The 11069-nt window shown below is 44.3% G+C and overlaps 1 pseudogene; it reads right to left on the minus strand.

The window, feature by feature from the left end:
* LOC116376714 (RNA-binding protein 25 pseudogene) overlaps positions 1 to 8246 on the minus strand; it is a 9639-nt pseudogene extending 1393 nt beyond the window's left edge.
* Between the last annotated feature and the right edge of the window lie 2823 nt (positions 8247 to 11069).

Genomic DNA, 11069 nt, shown 5'->3' on the forward strand with positions numbered 1-11069 from the left:
TAATTTGTTCTCATTAAGCCTGAAACCAAGAAACAAAGTGATTGGAACAATTACAGCCGATTCATTCCATGCACAAGGTCTCAAGAGAATTCCTATGTTATTTATTTTCTTCCTTATTAGAGCCTATCATTCTTTGTTGATCTCACAATGCTGTTACCTATGCATCTTTGTTGCGCCTTGATCAAATTATTTAAAAGGGCATCCTTCCTTCCTCTCTTTCATGAAGAAATCACTGATTAGAAATAAATGGCCAGGAAAAAAACAATGTGATGGAGCCCTGATGTTCACATGTAAAATCATGTCTAATCACTTTACTTCAAGGAAGGGAGGAAGAAAGAATGAATTCAATTGGTGCCAATCCTACCTGTTCTTCTTCATTGACCTCCAGACGCCCTTTGACCTATCGCATGCTATGCTGATTTTGGGTTGCCAAGTTGACAAGCCTTAGCATGGGAACCCAGATGATTGGCTGCTGTGGGACTGTGCTGGGTCACAATTGGGCAGTGAGTGACAGGGAGGAGGTCCCTGGTGTGACTGGGCCCAGTCGAGTGGAGAACAGATTCCCTTCCCACGATGCCTAGGAGCTCTGAATCAGCACTGGGCTCCAGTTGATATGGGGCATCAATCACAACACGACACCGCCTGTGTCAGCTTTTTCCCCCACCATGCTCGATGGTGCTATCTGCAGGATCCATGCAATGAATGAATAGAGAGCATAATAGCAATAGAAGCTGGTTATGTTCTTACAATCAATGTACGCCTTTGGGGATCTGAGGGTTTCTGTATACAATCAGTGATGCTTAGGCTGTGTTTTGTAAATCCTGTTTTTGTATGCACATGTGCATTCATGTGTCTGTGTGCGTTCGTGTGCATATCAATGACTCTGTGGGAAATGTTCTAAATGTGTCTCCCCCCCATTGAATTCAATAGAAAATCATAATCAATATCTTCCATTCAGTATGTAAATGATTGATTTTCCTTCGACTATACCTCAATGCACATGTATATCTTACATCTGTGTGTAAGAGAGTGTCTGGTGTGTGGAATGTTTTTCCCTCTGATGCCTCTCTCTCTCTCTCTGTGTGTGTGTGTGTGTGTGTTCCTCAGTGTCTTCTCTCCCCACCTGTCCTTGTTACATGACTGGTGCCTGTAGCCGGCACCATCTACAAGCCTGGTGTAATTAAAGTGTTTGATCTCCCTCCCTGTGGAGACGCCACCACTGCACTGCTTTCTAGACCAGCACACACACACCACTGTTGCCACTGTGATCAATGACTGAGCGAGAGGCGCTAGCCACAAACTGACAGTGCAGAGATTGAACAAGGGGAGGGAGGAGGGGGAGAGGAAGGAGGAGGGGGAAGGGAGGGGAGGCAGTGGGAATGAGTGAGGGTTAGGAGAGAGAGAGAGTTCAGGAAGGTACTGTAATAATGCAGCGCAAGGGGAAGTCAACATGATAATTGAGAAAACATAAAAATGGAGAACAGGTTGTGGCAGTTTTATGTTAGGTATACACTACTGGTCAAAAGCTTTAGAACACCTACTCATTCAAGGACTTGGTCTTTCACCAAATAGGGCTACAGTGCCTTGCGAAAGTATTCGGCCCCCTTGAACTTTGCGACCTTTTGCCACATTTCAGGCTTCAAACATAAAGATATAAAACTGTATTTTTTTGTGAAGAATCAACAACAAGTGGGACACAATCATGATGTGGAAAGTTCAAGGGGGTCGAATACTTTCGCAAGGCACTGTATCTTCTGTATACCCTTCCTACCTTGTCACAACACAACTGATTGGCTCAAACGCATTAAGAAGGAAAGAAATTCCACAAATTAACTTTTAAGAAGGCACACCTGTTACTTGAAATGCATTCCAGGTGACTACCTCATGAAGCTGGTTGAGAGAATGCCAAGAGTGTACAAAGCTGTCATCAAGGCAAAGGGTGGCTATTTGAAGAATCTCAACTATAAAATATATTTTGATTTGTTTAACACTTATTTGGTTGCTACGTGATTCCATATGTGTTATTTCATAGTTTTGATGTTTCACTATTATTCTACAATGTAGAAAATAGTAAAATAAAGAAAAACCCTTGAATAAGTAGGTGTTCTAAAACTTTTGACCGGTAGTGTAGGTACATGCAAACACAGTCTCTTACACACACACACACACACACACACACACACACACACACACACACACACACACACACACACACACACACACACACACACACACACAAAGATCACCTAGATCTGACCAGACCTGAGTCAGGCAGAACCAAGCACCTTGCACATACTCCTCCTTCGAAATGTCTTGCCTCCTAGCCCAAAACACCTCCTGACCCCTTCCCCCTCTGCCCCCCCTCTCCATCCAGCCACCCTCCAGCTACACACACCTCCTGACCCCTTCCCCGTCTGCCTCCACCCCCCTCTCCATCCAGTCACCCCCAGCTACACACACCTCCTGACCCCTTCCCCTTCTGCCTTCACCCCCCTCTCCATCCAGCCACCCCCCAGCTACACACCCCTCCTGACCCCTTCCCCTTCTGCCTTCACCCCCCTCTCCATCCAGCTACCCCCCAGCTACACACACCTCCTGACCCCTTCCCCTTCTGCCTTCACACCCTTTCCATCCAGCCACCCCCCAGCTACACACACCTCCTGACCCCTTCCCCTTCTGCCCCCCCCCTCTCCATCCAGCCACCCCCAGCTACACACCCCTCCTGAACCCTTCCCCTTCTGCCTCCACCCCCCTCTCCATCCAGCCTTCATGTCAGCCTGTGTGTGTGTTGCTGCTATTTAATTATTTGTTACTTTTATTTCTTATTTTTTTACTCAAAACATATTTTTATTAAAACTGCACTGTTGGTTAAGGGCTTGTAAGTAAGCATTTCACTGTAAGGTCTAGACCTGTTGTATTCGGCGCATATAACAAATAACATTTGATTTGATCTTTCTACATCACCCTGTCAATCATTTTCTCCTGTCAGCTCATGCTGTCCCAATCAGTATTATTATATCTCTCTTTCTTGTCCGTTTCATCCTCCCCCTCTTCCCTGTCCCTGTCTTCCCCCTCCGCCTCCCTCCCTCTCTCCCCCTCTCTATGTTATACATCTCTTTCAGCTAAAAAGTGACACGTCGTCAGATCCGACCTGGGTGCTGTTTCTATTTTTTCTTGATGCTAATCAGTTTGCAAATCAGTGCAGTGTCAGGGAGAGTGTTGCCAAGTTGTTTGCCTTAATCTGAGAGACGGTGGAAGTGATGCGGACTGCAGAACACACCGTTTGGAGTGGATTTGTGTTCTAAGAGAGGCTTACAATGTGGAGAAGAGAGAGATATTACTTTTTGAAAGTGAAGCATTCTATAAAACCCTCAAGTGTTGAAGATGAGCACTGTGTCCCAAATAGCACCCTATAGCACACTACTTTTGACCCTGATGCCTATGGGCCCTGATCAAAAGTAGTGCACTACATAGGGAATAAGGTGCCATTTGGGATGTGGATGAGGATGTAACAGAATAAAGAAGCTCTGCATAACAATGTTCTGTACTTAATGATTCATGGTTCATTGATTCATTATTATGTCATGTTATGTTGTGTTTACCAGCCGTGCGTCTGCCGCAGGGCTGGAAAAGCATTTTTCTGGTCCCATGTGCTTTTAGTTGTATGGACAACAAGATTTTGTCCCAAAACTGTCCCTGCAGACTAGGTTTTTAACACAAAAGTAAATTCACGGACACATATTGAGCCTAGTCCTGGACTGAGAAGCACTTTTAATAGAGAATTGAACATGATATTTACTCTACAATCAGGCTTAATCTGTGTCCGGGAAACTGGTCCAACTAAACAGATATTTGTTCATGGTTTAAGTAAATAGTTTTGTTAATTTACTGTTTCTCTTCTCACTGAGTACACCAAACATTAGGAACACCTTCCTAATATTGAATTGGGCTCCCCCTTTTGCCCTCAGAACAGCCTCAATTTTTCAGGGCAGGGACTCTACAAGGTGTCGAAAGCATTCCACAGGGAGGCTGGCCCATGTTGACTCCAATGCTTCCCACTGTCTCAAGGCTTAACAATCCTTCTTTAACCTGTCTCCCCTTCATCTACACAGAAAACCCAGCAGGCCACGACTCGGTGAAACATAAGATATTACAGTTTTTAATGTCCCGTTGGTAGGATAGTCTCGACCATAGAGCATCCTCATGTTGAGTTGGGTATATCGCTCCTATTTTCTACCATTTGTACACTTTTATTTTATAGTCGGCAAGTTAAGGCAATGAACATTGAAATGCGAGCAGCCTGTTATTTACAAACAAAACAGCGAAAGCAACTTTGCATTGAAGTGTGGATCGCGCATTTTCCAACTCATGATCATATCTTTGGTCGTCGTGGGAAAGACGCAGAGATAAACGAACGTCGCACGAGGCTGTACCCTGTACGGAGGGAACAGAGGGAGAAGGGTAAGCGTGCCTTCCTTTATTGTGAACACACTCTTTATAGATGGACAGCTCTTCCGAGACAGCTCCATAACACCATGGCTGTACTAAATTCCACAGGGATGTCAGTTTACGGGGTGGAAAAAGCATGTAAAAATATCTGAACACTATGAAGTTGATGTGAACACACACACACTCAATTACACTTAGGTTGGAGTCATTAAAAATCATTTTTCAACTACTCCACAAATTTCTCGTTAACAAACTATAGTTTTTGCAAGTCGGTTAGGACATCTACTTTGTGCATGACACAAGTCATTTTTCCAACAATTGTTTACAGACATATTATTTTACTTATAATTCACTGTATCACAATTCCAGTTGGTCAGAAGTTTACATACACTAAGTTGACTGTGCCTTTAAACAGTGTGGAAAATTCCAGAAAATGATGTCATGGCTTCAGAAGCTTTTGATAGGCTAACTGACATCATTTGAGTCAGGAGGTATATCTGTGGATGTATTTCAAGGCCTGCCTTCAAACTCAGTGCCTCTTTGCTTGACGTCATGGGAAAATCTAAAGAAATCAGCCAAGACATCAGAGAAAAAAAGGAGACCTCCACAAGTCTGGTTCATCCTTGGAAGTGATTCCCAAACGCCTGAAGGTACCACGTTCATCTGTACAAACAATAGTATAAACACCTTGGGACCACGCAGCTGTCATACCGCTCAGGAAGGAGACTCGTTCTGTCTCCTAGAGATGAACGCACTTTGGTGCAAAAAGTGCAAATCAATCCCAGAACAACAGCAAAGGACCTTGTGAAGATGCTGGAGGAAACAGTTACATCCACAGTAATATCCACAGTAAAACAAGTCCTATATCGACATAACCTGAAAGGCCGCTCAGCAAGGAAGAAGCCACTGCTCCAAAACTGCCATAAAAAAGCCAGACTACAGTTTGCAACTGCACATGGGGACAAAGATCGTACTTTTTGGAGAAATGTTCTCTGGTCTGATGAAACAAAAATGTAACTGTTTGGCCATAATGACCATTGTTATGTTTGGAGGAAAAAGTGGGAGGCTTGCAAGCCGAAGAACACCATCCCAACCATGAAGCACGGTTTACATACACCCCATCCAATTACATTTAAACTCAGTTTTTCGCAATTCCTGACATTGAATCCGAATAAAAATTCCCTGTCTTAGTTCAGTTAGTATCACCAGTGGGTCAGAAGTTTACATACACTCAATTAGTATTTGGTAGCATTGCCTTTAAATTGTTTAACTTCGGTCAAAGGTTTTGGGTAGCCTTCCACAAGCTTCCCACGATAAGTTGGTTGAATTTTTGCCCATTCCTCCTGACAGAGCTCGTGTAACTAGTCAGGTTTGTAGGCCTCCTTGCTCGCACACACTTTTTCAATTCTGTCCACAAAGTTTCTATATCATTGATGTCAGGGCTTTGTGATGGCCACTCCAACACCTTGACTTTGTTGTCCTTAAGCCATTTTTCCACAACTTTGGAAGTATGCTTGTGGTCATTGTCCATTTGGAAGACCCATTTGTGACCAAGCTTTAACTTGATGTCTTGAGATGTTGCTTCAATATATCCACATCATTTTCCTCCTCAAGATGCCATCTATTTTGTGAAGTGCACCAGTCCCTCCTGCAGCAAAACACCCCCACAACATGATGCTGCCACCCCCGTGCTTCATGGTTGGGATGGTGTTCTGACACCAACCTAGGTGTATGTAAACTTCCAACTTCAACTGTATAGGTCATTGGAAATTATGCAGAAATTGGAAATGATGCTGACAATTACATTGATGGAAGCAAAAAATGTATCTGCAATATCAAAGCTGATGTGCCCTCTAAAAAGCAAAACACTAAAACCACTGTCAATATAGATAGCTAGCTAGCTAGAGTTTCTGCTATCTAGTAGCTTCTTGACTTCATAAATCTTAGTACAGTAACCAGTGGCGTATAGTCCAGTCCATATGCAAACTAAATCAACTTTATTGCTCATTATTTCAATACACAAGATAGAATAAACTTGCGCCAGCCATCAAGAATTGAACCTCACCGATTCTTGACCATGGACGCTGCCATTGGACAACACTGGCAGTATAGCAGCTTTCATTTATTTCAAAGGAAGCATTTTCTCAATTGCTGATGGCAATGCCAGATACCCGATGTCTATAGTGTACAGTAGCAGGACCGTCAGGTTCCGAAATCTGACTTTTTGGATACGATGTTAATGATGCGTAAGAGAAAGACCCCACTCAATGATTCAGAACATGAAGAATCATATTTGTCTTGGTAAAAAAAGTATTTCATAACACAAGTAAGTGACATTTCATCACTAAACACTCTGGGCAGAGTGGGTGGACACCCTCATTTAGGTTTATGTAGAATGTGCTCTGAGAAATTGACGAAAGAGGGGTTGAATATTGAAAGCAACCGCAAATATACAATTGAATCAGATAGAAAAAACATTGACAATTGTATTTTATTCTGAGAATCACAGAGGTGTAGTGTAGCAGCGTTGTGAGGTGCATTTTAATAGTCATGCTTAAAGCCTTTGAATTGAATGAGATCACTACCATAGATTTGCATTGAAACCTTTTTAATATGAAATGTGACAGTGTTCAGTGTTCAGTGTCAACAAATGAGTCTAGGATTTATATAACGAATAGTAATGCACTGGATTTGACATATTACATACTCATGCACCACTGAGTGAGTATTACATGGTCATGTAATAATATAATGTAATTGATGACTTCATTTGCTCTCTCTCTCTCTCTCTCTCTCTCTCTCTCTCTCTCTCTCTCCCACCTCTCTCTCTCTCTCTCTCTCTCCCACCTCTCTTTCTCTCTCTCTCTCCCCCACCTCTCTCTCTCTCTCTCTCTCTCTCTCTCTCTCTCTTCATACCCCCCTTCCATTAATTTCTTGTCTGAAACATCCATCACAGTGTAAGGCGAGTGCCTTGAATCAACGTCTACAGTCCTGTAACAGATGGGTCCGATTAGCAGCATGTGTGTATATTACACCCAGACCCATGGTTGAGTGGTGTAACGCTGTGATTTGGAAGGTCACATGTGGGTAGAAGGTAAAGGCAACTGATATTACAGCTTGCCTTTGTGGTTCCCAGGGAACCGTGCAGTTCCTGCTGATGTCATCTCTTTTGTAGGCAAATGTGTTCACCGATCCACCACTGCCACGGCTTCTGCACAAATAGCTTCCACGGGATTTAAAAGAAAATGTGTCGCTAGTGTAGCCGCGCTGCGCCATTCATCCAATCCCATTTTCTTCCCTCCATCTCCCTCTCCCATTGGACCTATTCCAATTCCCTGGGACTCAATGGGATTGGTTTGACTTTACAGTCACACATACTGCCTTGTTTTTCATCTTCCCATGGCAAATACGAAACTGAACACAACGCTTCTTGCTTTGGGGAATAAACTACAAAGGTTTCCATAGAAATTAGACAGATAAAACAAAAGACGATCACCCTCTTTCTCTTAAACAACAAATACTTTTTTCTCCAAGTGGGTCAGTAAACAAACATTTTATGCATAAAAATGTTATGCATGATGACTATACTCAAGTAAACAACACCAGCAATGAATGGCGGCTAATGGATGCTAGCTCGACACACGAGGGTACGTGAAGTCTTTCAAAGAATCCTGCTACACTGAACCACGGCTGGTGCTGCAGACACACACACACACACACTCACCCTAATTAGCAGGCTTCTCCATTTCCTGCTTTACTGTGTAGTTCTCTATACGCTCTCCACACGGCTTCCCCATATTCTCTTATGTAATACTTTGCTGATTCCTGAAAGGCCTGGGAGGATTTTGTCTGAGCTTGTCTTCAAAGCAACACGGTAATGACAACAGCACACGGCACATTGAACAATCATCATTATTTGCTTTACCGCAGCAGCACAGCCCTCTGAGGCATCAACGGCAAGGTGATCCATGCCTTTCCCTTATCAACCCATTCGGCGGAATCCTAAATGTGTGTGTGTGTGTATGTTTGTGTGTGTGATGATGACTCAGCGTTACAATGACAATCTGAATGGATCAATAAGGACATTTGCATTGTGTTGTCTCCGCTCGTCCCCTAGGGCTCCGGATTCAGCAAAGAAGCTCTCTTCAAAAACCCATTACACATAGATCTGGACAGGGGGCAAGGGGGTAAGGACCCCCAAGAGGTTCCCCCCATGCCTCTCAGTAAATGGGATTAAAGACAGTCAAGACACTGATAAAGACGAAGGTTCTGGAATGTAGAAACTCTGTGCCTTGGTTGACTTAGCGTTCTGCCTACACCCAGAAGCATAAATCAGCACTCTTGACCCCAGCCCCCTTTCCCCAAACCACTCTCTCTCTTTCTCTTCAACAGCCACCTTTCCCAAACCATGATCGCTTTTCCACTCTTCCCCCTATGAGCCTCAGTGCAGTGTGGGCCTAGCTGTCAGACCCATCTGTCACCACCTCCTTCCACCCTCTCCATGGCACACATACTCCACATTCTGGCCAGGGACAGCCATACACATTCCACACGGGCGGTGCAGCTGTGGGGTCCCCTCGGTTCTCTCCAGAGTGACTTTCCCCTCCAAAGCTCCAGAGTGCTCTCCGTCTGTGTTCACCACTGCATGACATGCCAAATGGAGAGGAACAGAATTTATTTGGGGAGTGTGTTTGTGTGTGTGTATGTGTGTGTGGGGGGGTTCATGCGTTCATGCATTAGTGCGTGCGTGTGTGCGTGCATGTGTGTGTGTGTGTGTGTGTGTGGGGGGGGGTGCGTTCATGGGTTCATGCATTAGTGCGTGCGTGCGTGCATGTGTATGTGTGTGACGGCTCCAGCTGTTCCCATTATCCAATATACTGTACTGTATCCCAGGCCAGTGGAAAGTTGCCAGCCCAGTCTCTAGATAGTGTATCCTGTTAATGTACTCCCATAACACACCTATCTTCCAATGCGGTGGTTCAGTAGCTTGGTCCCAGACCTGGTTGTGCTGTCCTGTTTGTGCTGTCTTGTAGCCTGGTCCCAGACCTGTTTGTACTGTCTTGTAGCCTGGTCCCAGACCTGTTTATGCTGTCTTGTAGCCTGGTCCAGACCTGTTTGTGCTTTCTTGTAGCCTGGCCCCAGAACTGTTTGTACTGTCTTGTAGCCTGGTCCCAGACCTGTTTATGCTGTCTTGTAGCCTAGTCCAGACCTGTTTGTGCTGTCTTGTAGCCTGGTCCCAGACCTGTTTGTGCTGTAATGTCCTCTCGTCCCAGATCTGTGTGCACTGTCTTGTAGCCTGTGTTTGTGCTGTGTCAGAGAAATTCTATAGAAAGAGAGCGACTGTAGATTCCTCCAACAACAACTTAATTATAAGATTTGCAAAAATGAAGCAATCAATAACAACCACTGAACAGTGCATCGTTAGGAAAGCACAACGAACAGAGTTGTCCCTCTCCTAATATAGAAAAAGTACAACCTACTTTGTCTACGTGGCAGGTTAGCAGATGGGTGGAAACAGGGATGGAACATGGTGTGTAAAAGCTGCCACCATTCAAATCAAATAAAAAATATAAAAAAATCTGTGGGAATGGGGGGGGGGGGGGGTTAGACTTTGGGAGGGGTCTCAAATGGTTGAGGGACAGCTATTGGGGAACTGTGGGGGGTTCTTGGACGGTTTGGGTTCACATTTTTTGGCCTGGTGGGAGATCTGTCACGTGTCCAGAAAAGGAGAGCCCACAGTCCATTGTAGAGGGTTGCATTGGTGGCACTGTGTTATCCTCAAAGCGGGCGAAGAAGGTGTTTAGCTTGTTCAGAAGCAAAACGTCGGTGTCCGCGACGTGGATGGTTTTCCCTTTCTAGTCTGTGATTGTCTGTAGACCCTGCCACTTACATCTCGTGTCTGAGCCGTTAAATTGTGACTCCATATTGTCTTTATACTGATGTTTTGCCTGTTTGAATGCCTTACGGAGGGAATAACTACACTGTTTGTATTTGGCCATATTCCCAGTCACCTTGCCATAGTTAAATGCGGTGGTTTGCGCTTTCAGTTTTGCTTAAATACTGCCTTCTATCCACGGTTTCTGGTTAGGGTAGGTTTTAATAGTCACATTAGGTACAAAATCTCCTATACACTTTCTGATAAACTCAGTCACCATATTAGTGTATTCGTCAATGATATTCTCGGAGGCTACCCAGAACATACAGTATCCCGGTATGTGTGATCAAAACTATCTTGAAGCGTGGATTCCGATTGGTCAGACCAGGTTGAATAGTCTGTAGCACGGGTTCTTCCTGTTTGAGTTCCTGCCTATAGAAAGGGAGGAGCAAAATGGAGTCGTGATCAGATAAGGGAAGGTGGGGGAGGGTCTTGTAGGCATCCCGGAAGTTGTAGTAGCAGTGGTCGAGTGTTTTAGCAGCGCGAGTACTACAGTCAATGTGTTGATAGAACTTCGGTAGCATTTTCCTCAAATTTGCTTAGTTAAAATCCCCAGCTACAGTAAATGCGGTTATATGTGGTTTCCAGTTTGCATAAGTCCAGTGAAGTTCTTTGAGGGCCACCGTGGTATCGGCTTGAGGGGGAATATATACTGTATGTGACTATAACCAAAGAGAATTCTCTT

The sequence above is a fragment of the Oncorhynchus kisutch genome, linkage group LG13 (genome assembly GCF_002021735.2).
Source record: "Oncorhynchus kisutch isolate 150728-3 linkage group LG13, Okis_V2, whole genome shotgun sequence".
NCBI lineage: Eukaryota > Metazoa > Chordata > Actinopteri > Salmoniformes > Salmonidae > Oncorhynchus > Oncorhynchus kisutch.